The sequence below is a fragment of the Crocodylus porosus genome, unplaced genomic scaffold (genome assembly GCF_001723895.1).
Source record: "Crocodylus porosus isolate Cpor-Errol unplaced genomic scaffold, CroPor_comp1, whole genome shotgun sequence".
Lineage (NCBI taxonomy): Eukaryota > Metazoa > Chordata > Crocodylia > Crocodylidae > Crocodylus > Crocodylus porosus.
The window spans coordinates 38,620,316-38,639,260 of NW_017728943.1; positions in this window are offsets into that span (position 1 = coordinate 38,620,316).

Below are 18,945 nucleotides of genomic sequence, written 5' to 3' on the forward strand. Positions count from 1 at the left end.
GGGCACACCCCCATGACTGGGAATATGTGTTCCCCAAGGAGAAATAGCAGTGGCGCATATTTGTGCGGCTGCTAGTTGTCCCCAGGGATCGCCCCTACATGCATGCTCTGGTGCACAGCAAGTTACCCCAGGTGGGGTAGGGAAGACTGAGGCCAATACCTGGGCTGACCCCAGCAGCTTTACCTGGAGTCCTGGGGGCCTCCCAGAGCTTCAGCAGTAGCAATCTGGGTATGCAGAGCATGGCTCTGGCCAGCCTGGCTCTGGTTTTGGGCAGCACATGCTGCCGCCTCATGCACTGCTTTTTTCTGCCATGGTTTTTTTTGACACTGGGATCTCCTGGTGTCAAAAAATCTCCATTGTGCTGCAAGTCAGCAGCTTGACAACACCTGCATGTGTGGCACATGTGGTTTGCAGCACTGCAGATGGATCTGTGGCACCACAAACTGCACCTATGCACTTGTCTGGACACTTCCAGTGCTTTTCAAAATCTGAGGAAAATCTGTTCAGCCTGTTAAGTTACACAAGAGAAGGGAAGAACATACTTGCTGCTGCTGTAAATAAAAATAATGGCCATTTTGCACATAGAGGTAATTAAAAGGGAGAGTAGAGGGACTTTTCAACAAGCCTTTGTATGGTAGTTATAAATGACTGAAAAGATTACATTGGTGCATGCCCAATAGGCAGCTCTTAAAAATCTGCCTGTTACAGCTGCATCAGGCTTACCTGTACTAAGAGAATGGTGGACCTTTCGCTCTTCACCAGCAGCTGATTCATTTAGCAGTTGATGAGTCTGATACTGCTTCCAGCAACATGACTTGGGGCAGAATTTTGAAAGTATTTAGGTGATTAAAGTCACAGTGGCATAACTAATGGGTGGGAGGGGGTGCCTGGGGAAATAGCCCCAAACACCTTCATAGGGAGGGCTGGGGAGGGAGGCATGAAAATAACAGCAACTGGCAGCCAAGAACTTCTGCTGCCTGGGAGTGCACAAGTACACTTGTGACTAAACACGCAGAAGCCAATTTTCCCAAGAGCCCATGTGCCTAAATTCCATTGATTTCTGCCTTTAAGGACCTGTAGGTGGTATGATGCAAGATGACAGTGTCAACCAATGATTACCTCTGTGTTGCACTTCTGGGTGAAAGGTAGATGGAGTATATCCAAGGCTTTATTTCTAAATGCATAGCAGCAGATTAGGCCATTTATGCCTCAAACCCACATATAAATGCAACAGCCACATTAGCTCTGTCAGCTAATGTGGCTGCAGGGCTCACAGTGGGGCAGCGTGGTTGGCTGCAGGGCTCGCAGCAGGGAGAATGCTGCTGCAGTTGTGAGCCTCGTGAGAAGCAGGGCTCACAATGGCAGAACATATCTCAACAAGGCTCACAGTACCGGCAGCATTTTCCCCACCGCTTCCACTGCAAGCCCCACATCTTGCAAGGCTCACAGGAGGAACAGTATTCTCCCCACTGCCCCTACTACGAGCCCTGTACCTTACAAAACTGGCAGCGGGAGTAGCATTCCCAACGCTGCCCCTGCTGTGAGCCCTGCAGCCCATCTCAGCTGTGGGGCTTGCAGCATAGGCAGTGTGGGGAACACTGCCCTTTCTCTGTGCCCCATCAGGTGAAGGGTTTTTAGCTGTGGGAGCCAGTGCAGGAGGAGCCCAGGATCATGATCCTGTACTCCCTCTGCACTGGCAATAAAGCGCAATAGGATCTAATGCACGATCCCACAATTGTGCCTCCTGCCATGCATGTGTGACATGGCAGGAGGCATGATTGTGTGGTTCACAGAGTAGATCCCATTGCATCTTTACCTGGATGTGTAGTGGGGTCCTGAGGGTGTGAAATAGGAAGAGAGATAAGAAGCACCTAACAGACAGCAAAATTGCCCTAAGAAAGGTTAGCTTGATTAGTGGAACATCAAGACAGTTAAAAAAGAGACAGTCATTGATGCTTCAGGAGTAAAGAACAATGAACCATTAGGTCAACTGACATCCTCAGCAGCCTGAATAGTAATGCAATACCTGCTGCACTGTGGAGCAAGAATCAAAGCCAGGTATTTCTATCCCAGGCAGAAAATCAGCTTTCCAATTAATACATGCACCTCATTTTTGGGCTGCTGATTTTGGAGAAAAGGTATGTGTTGTATGTAAGAAAATATGGTACTGTGTGAAAGCTGAAATGAATTTTCCTGTCAAGTTAGGATTATTTTTAAATAACTAGGAACTATAGCTTTATTGTGGGTTGGCAACGACATCACCCTCATCAAATAAAGACCTGAGTTAATAGCTGATAGATCCTGTCTAAGAGAACAATTTCTTGCACTTGCAAAGAGGTGAATTCAGCCTGGTTATATTTTCTCAGCTCTGACTTCTGTGATCCAGTATTTCCTTCCCTGAAGCATCCTTCTGAAACTCAATTGATGGAAAGTGGAAGCGACGAAACAGGAAGAGCACTGTCTGGCCTGAATCCCAGGTATTGCTTGTTTTTTTCCTGACAAGCTGGGGAAAGGCCGCCATCTGCTGTCGTACATGGTGATTGCTGGACATTAAATGGGCAGTCAAGTCCTCAGCATAAAAGAAATGTATGCTGATCCCCATCTGCTTGATTTCCTTGTACTTCTGGTTTAAAAGACAGGTGCTCTGTTTTCAGAATAAAATAGTGAGAGAGAAAACTAGCATTGTGTACATGTTGAGGGTGAACAGACTCAGCTCCTGCAGAGGGCAAATGGAAAGCCTGTCATGAGAAGTTTAGAGTTTGTTAGCCATGTTGGTCTGAAATCAGGCAGAAGACTGGGTAGGGGACACCTTAGCGACAAACTGGTCCAGAGAAGCATGAGCTTTTGTAGGCAAAAGACTTGCTCAGATGCTGGTCTGATGCTACCTGAGATTAGAAGACAGATGCACCACTTCTTCTCTTTGTCTCCCAGTATACGTCCTTTAAATTCATCTAAATATCTCAGATACTTTGCTATCACCCAAGAAGTCTGGTAGAGTTAAGAAATGAACTCAAGTCTCTGACATCACCAGCTACTAACGTACTTACTAGACCCCCTATCTCTTCCTTAAGCCATAACATAATTTTTTAATGTGCTCTCTCTCCCATGTTTCCCCCAGGTATATTCCATTGTAATGGGCATTTCAGAGGTGAGGGGATTTTAATGGGCATTTGGCAGGTGAGGAAGGCAATCTTAGTAGATGAGAGTGAGGAAGGGATAATATGTGAGTAGCAGGAAGGCCAAACAAGAGAAAGTTCCAGTGACCAAGGCAAGCTGTGGCCATGGTTTGGACAAAGGCCTAAAATACTAAGTAGGGCAAAACACCCTTTCTTCTTACCCTGGCTTGGCGAGATTGAGCTCCTCGCTTTTCTTTCCTGCCCCTCAAGAGTCTGGTGTAGCAAGAGCTCCATCTCCTGTTAGGCTCCATTTCTCCTCTCGTGGTTTCATATGGAGCAACAGCTCCTAACCCCAGATCAACTCCTAGGATGTGTCAGAAACTCTGGCCAGGTTTTGCCTGTCTGCAGCTTGAGGTGCAGTTTCCCCAAACCCCTGCACTTATCTTCTTGAAACTTGGAAGACTTTGTGGCCTCAGCAGGGGCCACCACCCCTGCAGTTTTAACCCCGCTGTGGCTTAACACGTACACGTGACATGAGTTTTGCTTTCAAGAATTTGTGGTGCAGTTCCCCCCAAACCCTTGCATCGATCTTCTTGAAACTTGGCAGGGTTCATGTTCTCAGCAGAGGCTACCACCCCGGCAAGGTTCTTCCAAATCAGACAAAAAACAACAAAGGTATAGATATTTCAATGACTCCCAATTATACCCTATGGCTGGATCTCTGAAGCAGCTCCAAAGCTTTTCCGAAGTGGTTCGGAAGCTCCAAACCGCTTCGGAAAGCCTAGAAAAGCTAGTGCTTTGATCCAGACATGCTGCTTCAGCACCCGAAGTGTCCAAATCTTCTCCAGATCCAAAGCACGATCCAAGCCCTCACACAACCCTAAAAGAAGGGCACTTGAGATCAGTAATGGCAAAGCCAGCTGGCTGGCATTCTTGGATTTCTTACAGACATCAATAAGCAAAACAGGAAGAAATGGAGGCACTTAAGCAGTTTCACAGTTTTATACATCTGAGACTGTTTCTTCTGTTTACATTAATATTCTCTGGGATTAAGACTACACCTATCTCTGCAATGTACCACAATGGGGCACCCCATTATAAGCAGGCGATTTAAACACTGTTTTGAAACAGATAAACAAACTATGGACACGTGGAAGGAAAACAGAGCCAGAGATGTTCCCAAGAGCTTATGGAATTGAGTGATGGGCAAGATGGTGCATACAACAACGGAAAGAGATAAAAGTGGAGAGAACTTGGAAGGTAAAATAAGTGGCTTGATTTTGGCCATATTTTACTTGAGTTAGTGGAGGTCTATCAAGAAAGGTCTCCTGCAGAGATGGTCAGATGTATGGAATAGAACTAATGTTACTGGCCAAGAATTGGAAGGTAGATTTTTGAGTCACCTCCAAAGAGGTGATGGTTGAATCTGGTAACCTTTACATCCCCCAATGATAAGGTACAGACATCCCTAAGGACAATGAGAAAATAACTTCCACATGAGATCCTGAAGAAGCATAGGAGAAGATCTATGGTCAAAAAGGGGATAGTCCTATTTAGCACCTGAATCTATACTGAGAGGCTGCATATCATGTTCACTATGTTTCACCATACTTTCACAGCTGGAATCTCTTTCTTTACTTCAGGACTGAAAAATTCCCAGAAAAAGACCCATTACACTGATTTTTTTAATTTTAAAAATACACCATGGCACTGCCTGTGTTCATACTTGATGATATTGGAGCTGTTACTCTGAACTGACCATTCTTTGTTTTTCAGCCCTGAAACTTAATAGACACCCTTCCTTTTATTCTGATTAGGCTTGTTGATAAATGAATTCAGAGAGCTCTGTGCTCAACAAAACCAAACAGAAAGAGATCACAATATGACAACCAGACAACCTGGTAACTGAAGTATTCGATTACACTGTTAGACAATATTGCCATCCAATAAAATGCATACATTTTAAATACAGAACTTAATCTTTTTACTATTATTATTCTGTAAAACCAATAAGTTGTACAGTGCAAAAGAACATTTTAATAGGAGCATTTTTAACCAAAAATATAGCTGTACCTTGTCTAATATGCCAAGGAGTAAATTGTTTGACAAAACAAGTAAGAAATAAGCCAGTGTTCTATTTTTTATTATTATTACTATTTTGTTCCAAGAGACCACTGTAAACCCTCAATATTTCCTGTTAGTCTCCAAGCACCCTTTTCATCAAACTTTTAATTGTGAATGCTAAACAGATGAAGGGGGCATGGCGCAATCTATGGACCATTTACTAGAGGGTTGCAGACCACCAGAGATCCATACACCATAGCACCATACTTAGGGAACTGCTGCCTTACTGCTACTTCATATACAGAGGACTAAGTGCAGCTCAATTTGTGAGCAACTGGGGCAACTGGATACTCTTATTTTAAGGACAAGATGTGGTTTAGCAAGGTTATTGCTTCATTTATATTAAAACTGACTTGTAAGAATTATTCTGTTGTGACCTACTCAGTGATCCCCACCCCAAGTCCTGCCACTTCTTATAGAAGTTCTTCCAAGCCAATGGTTGTTCTCAGAGCTGATCTAGATATGCAACCTCCTTTCTGAGATGGAGTTACAAGCACTGCACACAACAGTCCAGGTCAGGCTGCCCAGTTATTGCTTATTATTATTTTCCAAACATGCCTTCTACATGGTTGTGACCACTATACTTTATTCTTGAGGCTTCCAGCACTCCAGTGGGGAGAGCCACACATGGAGACATAGAGCCAGCCCAGCCTGGCACTATACTTTAGCTACTGACATCTAACAGTATCTAAGATTGTCCAAAGCTCAGTAAAAGTATATTGGCATTCCCATACTGGGCGCATCTACACATGCTCCCACAGCGCCATTGTTACTACACCACATTTTGTACTTCCTTTTGGAAGTTGTAAATGACAGTGCAGTAATAGCCTGTACACTAGCAGGGAGTCACAAAGGATGGGGTTGCTCTCTGCCTCCAGCCCCAGTGCTTTGCAGCTCCCTGCTCCCCACAGGAGCTGGGAGCTGAGCTGTACCAAGATTGGAGAGCTCGCTACTTCCCTGCTGAGCCAGGAGCTTGCCAGTAAATGTCCCACTTATGGGGTAGCTGAGTTGAGCTGCCAGCAAGTCCCCTGCTAGGCAGGACATCCCTGCCCAGAAGGGGGCTGGCTGAGACCTGTACCAGTCCTGGGGCTGCTGCCAGCAGGGCCCTGGCTAGGCAAGAAATCCCTGTCTAGCCAGTGGCTCGCTGGCAGCTGCCTCAGGAGGACAGCTCCTGGCAAGCCCCACGGGATATGAGGCTCACTGGCAGCTGTGTATCCCTATGTGCTGGGAGAGCTCTGTTGGCTGCAGTGGCAGCTGTCTCTCAGCCCCATGCACATCAGGATCTCTCCTGATGTGCACAGGGACAGGAGACAGCTGCTGCTGCAGCTGGTAGAGCTCTTTTGGCCCTGTGTGCATCAGAACTAGCCCCTGTGCTGCCTGCCAGTCCTGCCCGCCCCGCTAGCACTCTAGGGGAGCCTAGAGCTCCCCCTGGCTGCTGAAGAGGGGCAGGGCAGGAGCAGTCCTGTACCGGGTTGCTCCTATTGGCCACATCCACAAAAGCACGCACCGTAGTAGGCATCTCACATGTGAGAAAAATCTCCCTACACTGCATATTTGCAGTGCAGACTCTAAATTTGATACTGGGGAATCCTGGTATAACAAAAAATGCTGCCTCAGCATGCTGGAAAAAATAGAAGTGAGGCATGACTCACAGCAGCGGCTCCAGAGCTGGCTGGGACCCAGACTCTGTCCTGGCTTGCTCTAGAGCCTGCCTGGCACCCAGGGTCTGACCTGGGCCCAAGCACAGCAGCAGGACTAGATAGGCTCCCTTGCAGCCATGCATGGGAGCCCCTCACTCCCCCCAGTGCTAGCGGCAGTCCCTCTGGGTGCTCTGCCAGTGGCTGGCAGAGCTCCTCGGCAGTGCGCAGTTCCAACTGAATCCTGGGAGCTGCACGTGGCAACAGGAAACCAGCCTAGCCCAGCCTGCTAGACCAGGCTGGCTCTGTGCTGCCACATGGAGCTCCTGGCACTGCAGGCAGGATCCGTGCACCATTGGGCCCCTGTGGGACTTTCAGCACTCCAGCAGGGAGCTGCACATGGAGACACAGAGCCTGGCAGTACACACTCCCAGCTGCTATGCCAGGAGCCCCATGTGGCAGCATTGAGCCTGCCTGTCCCAATGACATGTGCACCATGAGCCACAGGGAGCTGTGCATCATCGGGCTGGGCAGGCTCCATGCCACCACATGCAGCTCCACTGGAGTGCTGGAAGCCTCACGTGGAAGCATGGAGCTGGCCTAGCCTGGCCCAATGGTGCACAGCTCCCACCTGCAGTGCTGTTAGCTTCATGTGCTGTCATGGAGCCAGCTGGTCTTGTCTGAAGGTGCATGAGCAGGTTGCACGCTGCCACGTGCAGCCCCAGGACTCAGCTGGAGCCATGCACCACCAGGGGGTCTCTGCCTGCCATGGACCATGAATACCCTGAGAGTCCCCTGCCTGCTGCTGCTACCACTGGAGGCAGGGGCTGTGCACCATGGGGTGTGGGGCATGTGCTGGGGCCTCTCCCCCTTGCCAACACTCCCCCCCATACATACTCCCACACCAAACTGCCCACAAACCCCACACCTGCCCATACATATCCCCATACTCATCCACAAAATCCATACCAACATCCCCCCTACAAAGCCCACACACTCCCACACCCCCATAAGATTATATCACATTAACAGCATGTGTAGACATGCCCTGTAAGATGTACTCATAGTTTAATTTTTCCCTCCAATGTACCGTACTTTTCATAGTAAACTGATCCCCTCCCAGTAACCAAACCTTTCTAAACTCACCACACCCACTTCCCCAATATTAATCTACTAAATCTGCCATCAAGCACTTAGCAGAAATGCTGTGATTCCTCTTTCATTCTCTGTACTCATTTATCAGATATGAAATTACGCAAAATATATATGAATAATAGAAATGGACATAACATGCAGATTCTCAGGGGTTACATTTACATAATTTTTGTTCACAGCATTTTAATTGTCATGGATTTTTTTTAATGTAGAATTATTTCAAATTGGAATTCCAGGTTCTGATTGCCCCTACTCTTAAAATCTTTATACACTGGTCCTCTCCCCAAAAGCTACCCACTTTTGGAACAACACTGCAGCAGTTCTATTGCACATAGGGACTTTTGGCACTACAATAGACAGAATGCAGCTTTCACCCAGGAGAAATTATGACAATAGCATTTTTACATCAGCAAAGCAATGTATAGGCCAGGCAACACCGAGTCACATTCTCAGAGGAGCTCTATGTGACCTTGGGCAACCTGCATGTGGGGTGTCAGGATAACTAGAAATTCCAACTGAAAGAATTACCATAAAAAAGATGTTAAATGAATCTAAGCTGTGGTCCAAAAGACAGGAAAAAAACCCTCATCAAATTAAATCTGGTTTGCTGATTCCCAATTTTCATGCCAACCTTTTGTTAAAGAAATTTGACCATGCTGCTTATGTTACTTTTATCTGCAAAGGAGAACTATTCTTAGGACTGGTAATAGATTGCACAAATACCAGTTGACAGAAATAGCCAATCAATGTCCCTAGATCTTTGATGCTGTCTGGAAGTATATCCTCCTCCAAGACACTAGAAGTCACTCATTTAATAGTTATGCCATCTATGGAGGGAGAAATATTCTTGTTTTGATGGGATTGGTTGCTGCTGCTGAAGTCTTTACTCAAATAATGCATGGACAGAAAAGCAAGCAAATTAAAAACAATGCATAATCACTTTAATAACATAACATAATTGCAAGGTGGTCTGTGCACTTACTTGTACATTCTTCACTCCAAGTTGTTGCTGAACAATGTGCTAAAAGTGCTCCATGCAATATGTCATGGGTGAGGTTAGTCCATGACAGCCATCCACAGGTACGCAACATCCCCCATTCAGGAGAAGGCTGAACACAGGCCAGATAAGGAACCAACTAGCACATTTGATAAGCAGTGTCAAGCTGCATATCAGATAGTATATTATTACATTCTACAAATATGACTTAAACTTTCATTTATTTTAACACAGGTATGTGGTTTCTGCAGTTATTATGAAAATGTAACAAAGCATTAAAGGCAGCTAATTAAAAGAAAATGTCAATGAAGTATAATATAGAGATTAATGATAAACTATTAAGAATTTTTCTCTGAGTAGTCAAGAGGAATATTTTCCTTGGAATTGAAAGAAATGAAGCAGTGACTAAAAGTTCACACAAGGACAAGGCTTTCCTATACATATTTGACTGGATTAGTCACCATGAAGCTCTAATTAAAGGAAACCTAATAGAAATAGGAAGCTCTGTACTCACCCTATTTAGTACCCATCTTCTCTAAATTTAGGGTCAAGGCCTGATTCAGTCATGTGCTACTGAAATGGTACAAAATGACCTTTCAAAACAGCCCTAAATGGGCAGCTGGGACTTCCCCTGGAATGGGAAAATCCTCCACTTTCATCAGGTTGCCATAATTTCCTACTGTTATGTTGACATAGTTGGTGGGCTAGGGCAAGAAATTTCTCAGGGGGGATGCAAGAGCACCAGCAATGGAAGCTTGGGAAATGGTCTTTCCAAGCATTATAAGTCAACACACATTAATGAAAGTGCTTTACCAGTCCATCACCAGCCCTTGGTGCAAGAGGCAAAAAAGGGGGTTTACAACTTAAAGACTAGCAACAACAAGAAAACAGGATAACAACAGAATGCAACAAGCTGGCCCAGCAAGTGTGTGTCTCCCCCGCCCCCCATTCCATTTCTGATTTCCATCACCAAGCGGATCTCAGCTAAAAACACTGCCAGGTGGTAAATCTTTTGAACTCTGCTACACAGAATATTTCAGATATGACAAAAAATAGTGATCACATCCCAGTTCCCGGAGGCTTCATTGTACCCACAGACATTTAGATCCAACCTCTCATTCTAATATTGATGGAGCTGCGTCTCAAGGTGATGTCAGGACTCAGTTTTTTTTAATGAAAAGGAGTGGTAATCAGACAGCATGCAGAATATTCTTAGTTACTAGAAAAACAAATAACTTGAACAATAATACATTCCTAGATTAATGACTCATTTCAGATCTATCATGAACTTCAAAGGAACTAGGCCCATGAATAAAATATGCACAAGCTTGAGTGTGTGGGCGATCAGGGGCTAATTGTGACAGCCAGTCATGCAACTGCACTGTATTAAAGATCCCTCATCTACATAACTGTGTCACTCTGAGAATTATAAGACAGGTAGCCTGAAGTAGACTCTACTTTCATTTCTAGACTAAACCCACAATCCCCTCAATGAGAGTGTCAGACTTCTATATGTGCCCTTTGAATACTGAAATGGTTGCTGGGAACTAATGGCCAGATCCAAAGGAGGATTCAAGGACATAAAAACAGGGCTTAGGCAGACTTTAACCACCTCAGTCCAAAATGGTGATGCAGAAACTATTCAGCAGCCACCTGGAGGTGCTTATGCTTAGGGTGAAAAATGTTTGGTGACAAATGAAGCAGAAGTCCCAGATTGGTGCCATCTCACCCACAGGTGCCTGGCCTGGCTCCCCTGATTAGTGGTTGCGGGGTGGGCTGGGTTGAACACTGCTTTTCCTGCCTGGGGTAGGGATCAGCTGGGGTGAGGCAGAGCTGGGGCTGGGTTGGACAGGGCCAGGGCTGGTGCTGGGCTCCAGCATGGGGCAAGCTGGGAAGGCCACATGCCACCAGCAGCCTTGTATTCTGTTGCTGTGGCTGCTGCCAAGGCCTGGGCTGTACATGGTGGCCCTGGGAAGCTGCCAGCAGCAGGGGAGTGAGGTACCGTGTGGCCACACAGTGAGGGCTGGCAGAGGGGCCACTCCCAGCTGGGTCCAGCCTCTGTGCATAGGGGATGGAGCCCAGCCATGGACCCTTCACCTTGCCTGGCCCTTCCTCATTCTGCCATCAGGGTTCCTGAGCTGTGGGGTTGGAGCTGGGAGAGTTCAACGCCCTTGTGCGTAAATGCACTGGACAGGACCCGTGCTGCCACCCTCCACAAGTGGATGCTTATATATGTGTCCATGTGGGGAGGGGAGTGAAGAAGCATGGGGGAGGGCGCATGGGAGCGCATGCCCCCACCTCTGTCCCAGATTTCTTTACCCCCATCCCAGATTTCCATAAAAATAATATGGTCACCTTACCTATGCTTACTAAGCCCCTCTGGTTTTGGCCTTAAAGTTCCCATGATGCTTGCAGGTCTGCCTTCTGGGCATGCTCAAAACTTCCCCGGTCTGAGCAGGAAGACACTTAGGTCCAACCTAAGCCCCATTGGGATGTGGAACGTAGGTGGAGTGGTACCTATGTCCCTTATGTTTCTCAGGGCTAACCCAGTGCATGTTGGCCACATGACTGTTCAGCATCAAGCAGAGCTGCTGCTGGTTCCAGGCCAGTGCTGGTGCCCACCTTTCAGGCAACTGCCTCACAATTAAAGCATGCACCCCCCGAGGTGCTCACCTAATCTGAGATAATTCAAAACCATCCCACCCCACCCTGAGCTTGACCTAGCCACCAATTCAGCGCGTTAGGCTGTGTAAAAACATCCTCCTCACTTCCTGTTGAAACCAACCTACTGAGCTACAAAAAATGCAAGATCTTGGGCACTTTTACACATGCTCCAAAGCTGGGAGGGTGGTGCTTTAATTAGAGCGGCTCCACAAGTCTATTGCAATGCACTGGAATTCCAGCGCATTGGAACAGCTTTGGTGTTTGGACATAGGTGCCCAGGATCTCTTTTGTTCACTACAAGTAAGAGGCAGCATGATTTTTAGGCCTGGCAGTAAAGGCTCTCACCTGGAAGGGGGATTTCCAGGTACCAATCTCTGGTTTCAGGATTATTTCTGTTTCTTATCCAATGACCATTTAATGTAAAACGCATAAAACAGTCCAGGGAGCAGGAACAAGAATGCCCCATCCCCAACTGAATGTACTAACCATAGATACTAACTTTTGTTTTTTGCCAGTGGGTTATTTTTTGCAGGGAGGGGTGTTGCATTCCCATGCTGAGCCCTGCACATGCCCAAAAGAGGCAGCATGTTACTTCAACCCAGCTTACCCGATGTGGCTTGTGGGTGCTGAGCACCCGCTAATTTTTTTCAGTGGGTGCCTGAGCCCCAGAGCACCCATGGAGTCGGCACCTATGGTACTAGTGTGTAAGCTACAAAATCATGTTCCCTCCTGCTTGTTCTTCTCCTGGCTCCATGACTGTGTCATGAAGCCAAATAATCTTTCAGCTCTTATATAAAAGGTGGGCAGCAGTGTGACCTTCTCCTCCACCTTCCTTTTAATAAGAGTGAGCCCCACTCAGTCCTTTCAAAGAGCACTTCTAGTTGCCTCTGCTCAGGAGAGGACTCCAGAACTTAAGTGAAGAGGGTATCTTGTATTCAGCCCTGACTCAGATGCCTGAGATCCAGAGAGGTGTGGCACTTTAGACACACCACTCTCCTGAGCATTCACTGTTGGCTAGCCCGAGACTGCTCCCGGTTTAATGTGCATATTGTTTTGTACTGTCCTTCTCCTTCTTCCCTCTCTGTATGCACTGTACAGAGAAACTAGGTCCCTACCACTGGGCTTTTGATTCCACTCTAAGAGTCAGGGCCCTAAAACTTATATGTTGTACCGCCTAACTTGAAGGGCCCTGCGTACTTTCTCAGATGAGACTTTAAAAGATTTCTGCCAGGTAATACAAAAGATTATATGAAAATATTGTGGGGAGAGAAATTCCTGTAGGTCTGTAACAAGTACTTAATATTGATCTTTGTTTACCATTTTCTTTACTCAGACATGCCTGTTTTATCTAGGTTGAGGTGGAGCTCACTTAAATATTAGGGACAATATGGATGGTATTTTCAAGGGGAATTTATTTTTTATCTTCTACAGAGTGAACTGGGGAGGTGCACTTAGTGCCTGAGTAGTTGCTAATGGACCAACATAGGGCACATCTACACATGCAAATCATTTGGGAACAGTTCACTCTTGAGTAAACTACTCAAAAGTAAACTCTCCCCGGCACATGTCTACACATGCAGGGCCATGGGAGCAGATTTGCTGCTCCTAGCAACAGACTGCTCCCACTCCCAGCAGCCCTGCAGCTGGCCCTTTCAACAACCGGGGGGTGTCTAGGCTCCCCCTGGGTGTTAGCCCAGAGGCCAGGAGACAGCTGTGTCCTGGCAGGAGTTGGGATATTTCTTCCTGCTCCCAGGAACTGCCTGCTGCCAGGGGGGGAGGGAAGCAGCAGGGCTCCAGCACTGGAGCCCAGGCAAGGACAAAATCCCCCTACCTTGGCAGCAGGAAGCTCTCTGACCCCACTCCATGATCGTGGGGCTCAGACTGGGAGATCCTTATCTCCCAGTGCCAGCTTCAATGTCACAGGGCCGGTGCTGGGAGAGAAGAATCTCCCAGTCCAGGTCCCAAGACTGAGAGACTCAAGCTGGGAGATAAGGATCTCCCACCCCCTGCCCCACAATTGCAGAGTGGGGACTGGAGGCTCCCTGTTGCCAGGGCAGGGGGACATTGACCCTGCCCGGACTCTGGTGGTGAAGCCCGCCCTGGCAGCAGGCAGCTCCCAGGAACAAGGAGAAATCTCTTGCACCCTGCTGCCCGGGAGCACGTTTGCTCCCTGTCAGGCAGCTACGCATGTGCTACTGTACAGTAAGCAATCTCGAGTAAATTTGCTACTTGCATTCACGGGTAGCAAATTTCTTCATGGTTAGAGCCAATTACTGTGCAATAAGTGTCTGTGTGTGTAGACGTGGATGCTTACTGTGCAGTAATTAGCTCTACTAAGCAGTGAAGTGTCTTATGCAGACATGCCCACAGTGTGCAGACTTTCCTTCAAAACAGTGTCAGAAGAGGAAGCGGTGGGACAAAAGAAGGCCGTCTCAGCATACTGGACACACGCTGTCTCAAATGATATTTCTTTTTCTAGTTGCAAAATTATGGTTCTTTGAATTCATCAAACATTCTAGTCATGTCTCATTATGCAGCAACATGAAAAGGAAGGGCTGATTAGCTTTCCTTTTTTAATTACAATGGTGAATCTTTTAATCAAATACCTTTTTAGCATAGATAACCATTTTAAACAAGTTATCCTGGTAAACATCCTAACTAGATCCCCAGGAAAGCCTACCACCTATAAAAACAGTCAAGCACAGATTTTGTTTCCAGCTGTGAATTTAAACTGCTGACCTAAAATGCAACAGAAGCAATACCAACAAAATAAACCCTCACAAAATGCCAAAACTTCAACTTCAACATTTGTTGTAAAAGTTATTCTCTTCAATGTGTTCAGGATGTTTTCATCAAAAGTACGTTACTTAATATCTGCAACAATTACATGTGGGTATTCACTTGCAGAATTCTCCCTTCTCTGACTGCTATGTGAAACAAAAATTGTTTCAGACTTATCTCACTGTGAATTCAACCTATTATCTCAAAATCACTATTATTTCTGAACCATCCAATCACAAATCACCACAAATGAAGATACTTAGCTGACAATTTTGTTCATGAGGTAGGCGCAATAGAATTGAATGTGCTCCTATGCAATTATAGAGTTGAAAGCACTGATAGCAACAGAACATTTTTCTCCTAATAAATCAAGTCCAAATAATTCTTAACATAGCAGGGTGAAAGATGTGCAGTTTTGTAGGCTAACAACCTATCACCACACTTGAAATCAGTTCTTACTTATGGATTAACCAGTAATAAGTTTATTCACCCCTGCCAGATAAACAAGTTTGTTTGTGGTATTATTCATGCCAGATGGGGAAGTGAGACTGCAGCATGGGCAGTCTGAGAACATTCATTAGTATTCCACAGCAACAACCAATATTTTGGAACCTAGTATAAGGTGGATGGGCAGCACTAGTTCAGATGCATTGTGGCCAGGAAGCATGGAGGTGAGCAGTGGCACTAAAATAGGCATAACTGCACCTGTGCTCCCAAAGATGCATGTAAAAGTCATCCCTTTCTTCCCTTGGTCCTGCAGTAGCTCCTAATGGACTCTGTTTTACAGCTGTTTTCCTTTTCTTCCACATTCCAAGCCCCACAAAGTCACTGCATGACATGCTCCTTACTAAGGGGAATATGATTTTGTGATGAGCAGGAAAATGGAAAAGAAGACTAAGTACAAAACATGAAGGGCATACAAAGTTAGAAAGCAAGAGGGGATAAGAGGAATACCAGAAAAAGGATAAATGATACAAGAAAAGTAAAGGGGTAAGGATATATGATAGAGAGAGGGAGAGGTAATGGAGAGCGAGACTGAAAAAAGCAAGATGTTGCCAGTAATGTGGTCTAGAGCAGACTGTGTAGTTAGGTGTAACAGGGGAGGTCAGGATTCTATCTGCCAAGTCATGGAAAAGGGAGGGCTCAAAAAGCATTCAAAACTTACCAAAAAACAAAAAGTATGTTTTGTAAAATGTCTATTAATTTGCATGTGCAGTTAAGGACCTGTGGGGAACAAAAAATGAGTACTTCCCACACAAACAGCTGTGAACTACTAGAGGAACCTGACCCAATAAATTCCATTGTTCTGTACACAAGCCCTGATTCAGCAGAGTGCTAAAGTAAATGCTTAATTTTACACATGTAAGTCCTATTTGAAGTCAGCTCCATAATATGCAATATATGTAAGGTAAAATTGCTGCTACAAAGTATCATTCACTAAGGCTTCTTTGATGGATATAGGGCTGCCCTAAAAAGTATGAATACTATATATTGGCCTAGTTATTGGGATGCTTTTTTATCTGTCTCTTTTAATTTAACCCAGCAAGAATCTGTCTGGAAAAAAGCAGGCAGGAAGGAAAGAATAGCTCAAGATGAACTACACATAACAAATGTCTGAGAATTGTTTAGAGACAGTATCAGAGCTACTGGCTATGTGGACCCTTTCTTAATCTACTGATTATCCTATGGACCTGTTTTTTGACCGGAAGGGTGAAAGCCCAGGAACAAAGAACATAACTGCAGTGCAAGGGTTAAGAGTGACTCTTTCAAGAGAGAAAATACAGTTGTTTACAGGAATCAGACTGAAAGAAAGGTGCTTTGGAGAGTAGAGGTCTGAAAAAAATAAGATCTGCCAAGGTTACTATCAGGAAATGGCAAGAGCTTAGTTAAAACAGACGTGAGCACAGACTGTTTTACATTCCTTTTACTCTTTGTTCTGGCGGTTTTAAGATACTTAAAATACTTTGGTTTTAAGAGAACTGTCTGGTCATTGTATACTGCTGGTCACAGATTCCTGGAGAGAAGAACCACAGGCATCCAAACTCAGCTGAACCTCTAGAGTAGACCCATATAACTTTGGTTGCTGTATTACAAGGCCTAAAGTTGGGGAACTATGAAATTCTACACCAGAGACAGGTATGGGGGCAAAGTTTGAAATTTCTGGGAACACATTTAGAAACCACAGAGGGATGTCTAGCCCTATGCCTCTGACAGATCCAAAATAGTATTGGGATCTACACCTGATGTAGACGGGCGTGTGCATATAAGGGACCTCATTTGTGACATCTCAAAGCTGTTTACAATGCCACAAACTGCATGCAGCACATGTGCACCTGGTTGCTGCTCTGCTAATTTGCAGCCTGGCACCAAAATTTGACACTGGGTGTGGTACATGCTGGTGTGGTACATGCAGCAGCAGCATGAGCTGCTAAAATGAGCTTGGCTGCCCTGCGCCATGCTCTGGTTGACAGCCAGGTGCCATGCAGCAAGATCAGCACCACTGCTGCCCTGGGAGGCAAAACAAAAATATAAAATGCATTCTCCTTTGTACAGTAACATAAATAAAATAATAATATCTCAGCCCAGGGGTGTGTAGGAGAACACGTATTTGCCTTCCCATATTTTTTTGTGTTCTTTATGCCTAGATCTCTTTTCCTGTTTTTCTGCTTCTATACCTTTTCTTTATTGTGCAGAGCACAAAATCCTACTCAGTTTTCCTCCACAATTGTTATGAAGTCAATCTGTATGCATCACTCATCTTCTGTTGCTGATAGTTATAGTATATAGGACAAATGAAGGGCTAGGGGCTGTAGTGTACCTCCCCATCAAAGTGTATCCTGAGCAAAAGAAATACCAATCAGAAGAAATGTGGAATACCGATCAGGATTCATAGCAGAGTGAATGGCAGGTGCATAATTTACATGCATTTTCAAAGAAGCAACGTAATAATTGGGCACAATTCACATGCATTTTCAAAGAAGCAACCTAAGAATTGTTGTGGTTCTTAAATATTTGACCTTGGTGACCTTGACATTTTTGCTTCTTGAATTTACTGACCCTAAGCCTACCAAATAATTTGGGGTGGGCAGTTATTTTGGGTGGAGGGCTGCTTACTAAGTTTTGGCAAACCATTGAGGGCCACACAACAGGCAGCTAGGGGAAGATAAATATTAACTTTCTAAATTTTTAGGGGCCCCGCAGGCTGGATAGAATGGCCTGGCGGGTCACATCTGGCCCGCAAGCCGTATTTTGCCCACCCCCTATTTATACCCAAGGGAGCTCTTGGACTAAAGAATCTGTCTACATTTGCTACAGAGAATGTTACAAATGTTTTAAACTTGTTTGTGACCACACATGGTGGATGGGGTAAACTACCTTAGAGCTTCCCTGTGTAAAGAAATGTACTGACATAATCATACCGGAAGAAGTGTTCAAATGGGGAGCTCTACCTGTACAACTATAGCAGTATAATTATACTGGTAAAAGCCCACATGTAGATAAGCTCCTGGAATATCTCTGCTTCAGTTTAGATCTTTACAGTCATTCTACTGCCTGTTCTAAAATGGTTGTAAACCTGTTCATAATAGACAGTCAAACTATGTTACAATCCAATCTGGTGACAACACAGTATAAATCAAAGTTGTCCACAAGTATAGTTTCAGATGTTTAAAAAGTTATTGTTATGCTGAAAGATGTTAATGGCTGTAATAATTGGGAATCTTTAATAAAAAGACAGTCACACATCTTGCTAAAACCAGTGAGTACGCCAAGTGCTGTCTTTCAAACCCAACAGAAGGAACAGTTTACTCAGTGAAACAGTAGACCAGAACTGTCCCAGCTAGCGGCCCAATAGACAGGCATAGCAATGCGGCATGTGGCTCCACACACAACTGTGGCACCACATACTGTATGTTCAGGTGTTCTCTGTGCTGCAAGGGAACAGCACAGAGGGTTTTTTTGATCTGTGGATATCCGGGGTCAAAAAAACCTGCGGAACTGCCAGCTAGGCTCTGCACAGCAGAATTGCCACTGCTGCAGCCCCAGGAGGTCCCCAGGACCCCAGGCATGGCTGTTAAGGCCTGCCTAGTGCTGCCCCCAGCCTCCCTTATTCCATCTGGGGTAACTTGCCATGCATCAGAGCGTGCATGACAGGCATTCCCTGGGGACAACTAGCAGCAGCTCAAGGTGTCCTGCTGCTAGTTGTCCCCAGGGAACCAAGCATCTATGCACATCTGGATGCAGCCATAAAAGCTACTGCCTAAGGCACAAAGGTTCATGGGCAAGCCCAAGCAGAACTGGCCTAGGCAGATTAAGGGCATGACTGTGGGTGCATTTAGAGCCATTTCAAAAGGTGAAGTTCAAGAGGGCAGCAGCTGTCATGTGTAAACAAGCTGAGAATGATTTAAGCTGAGAATGATTTAAGTGGAACAAAACTGCTCCAACTTTAAAAGAAGCAATATCACTTTTTCCT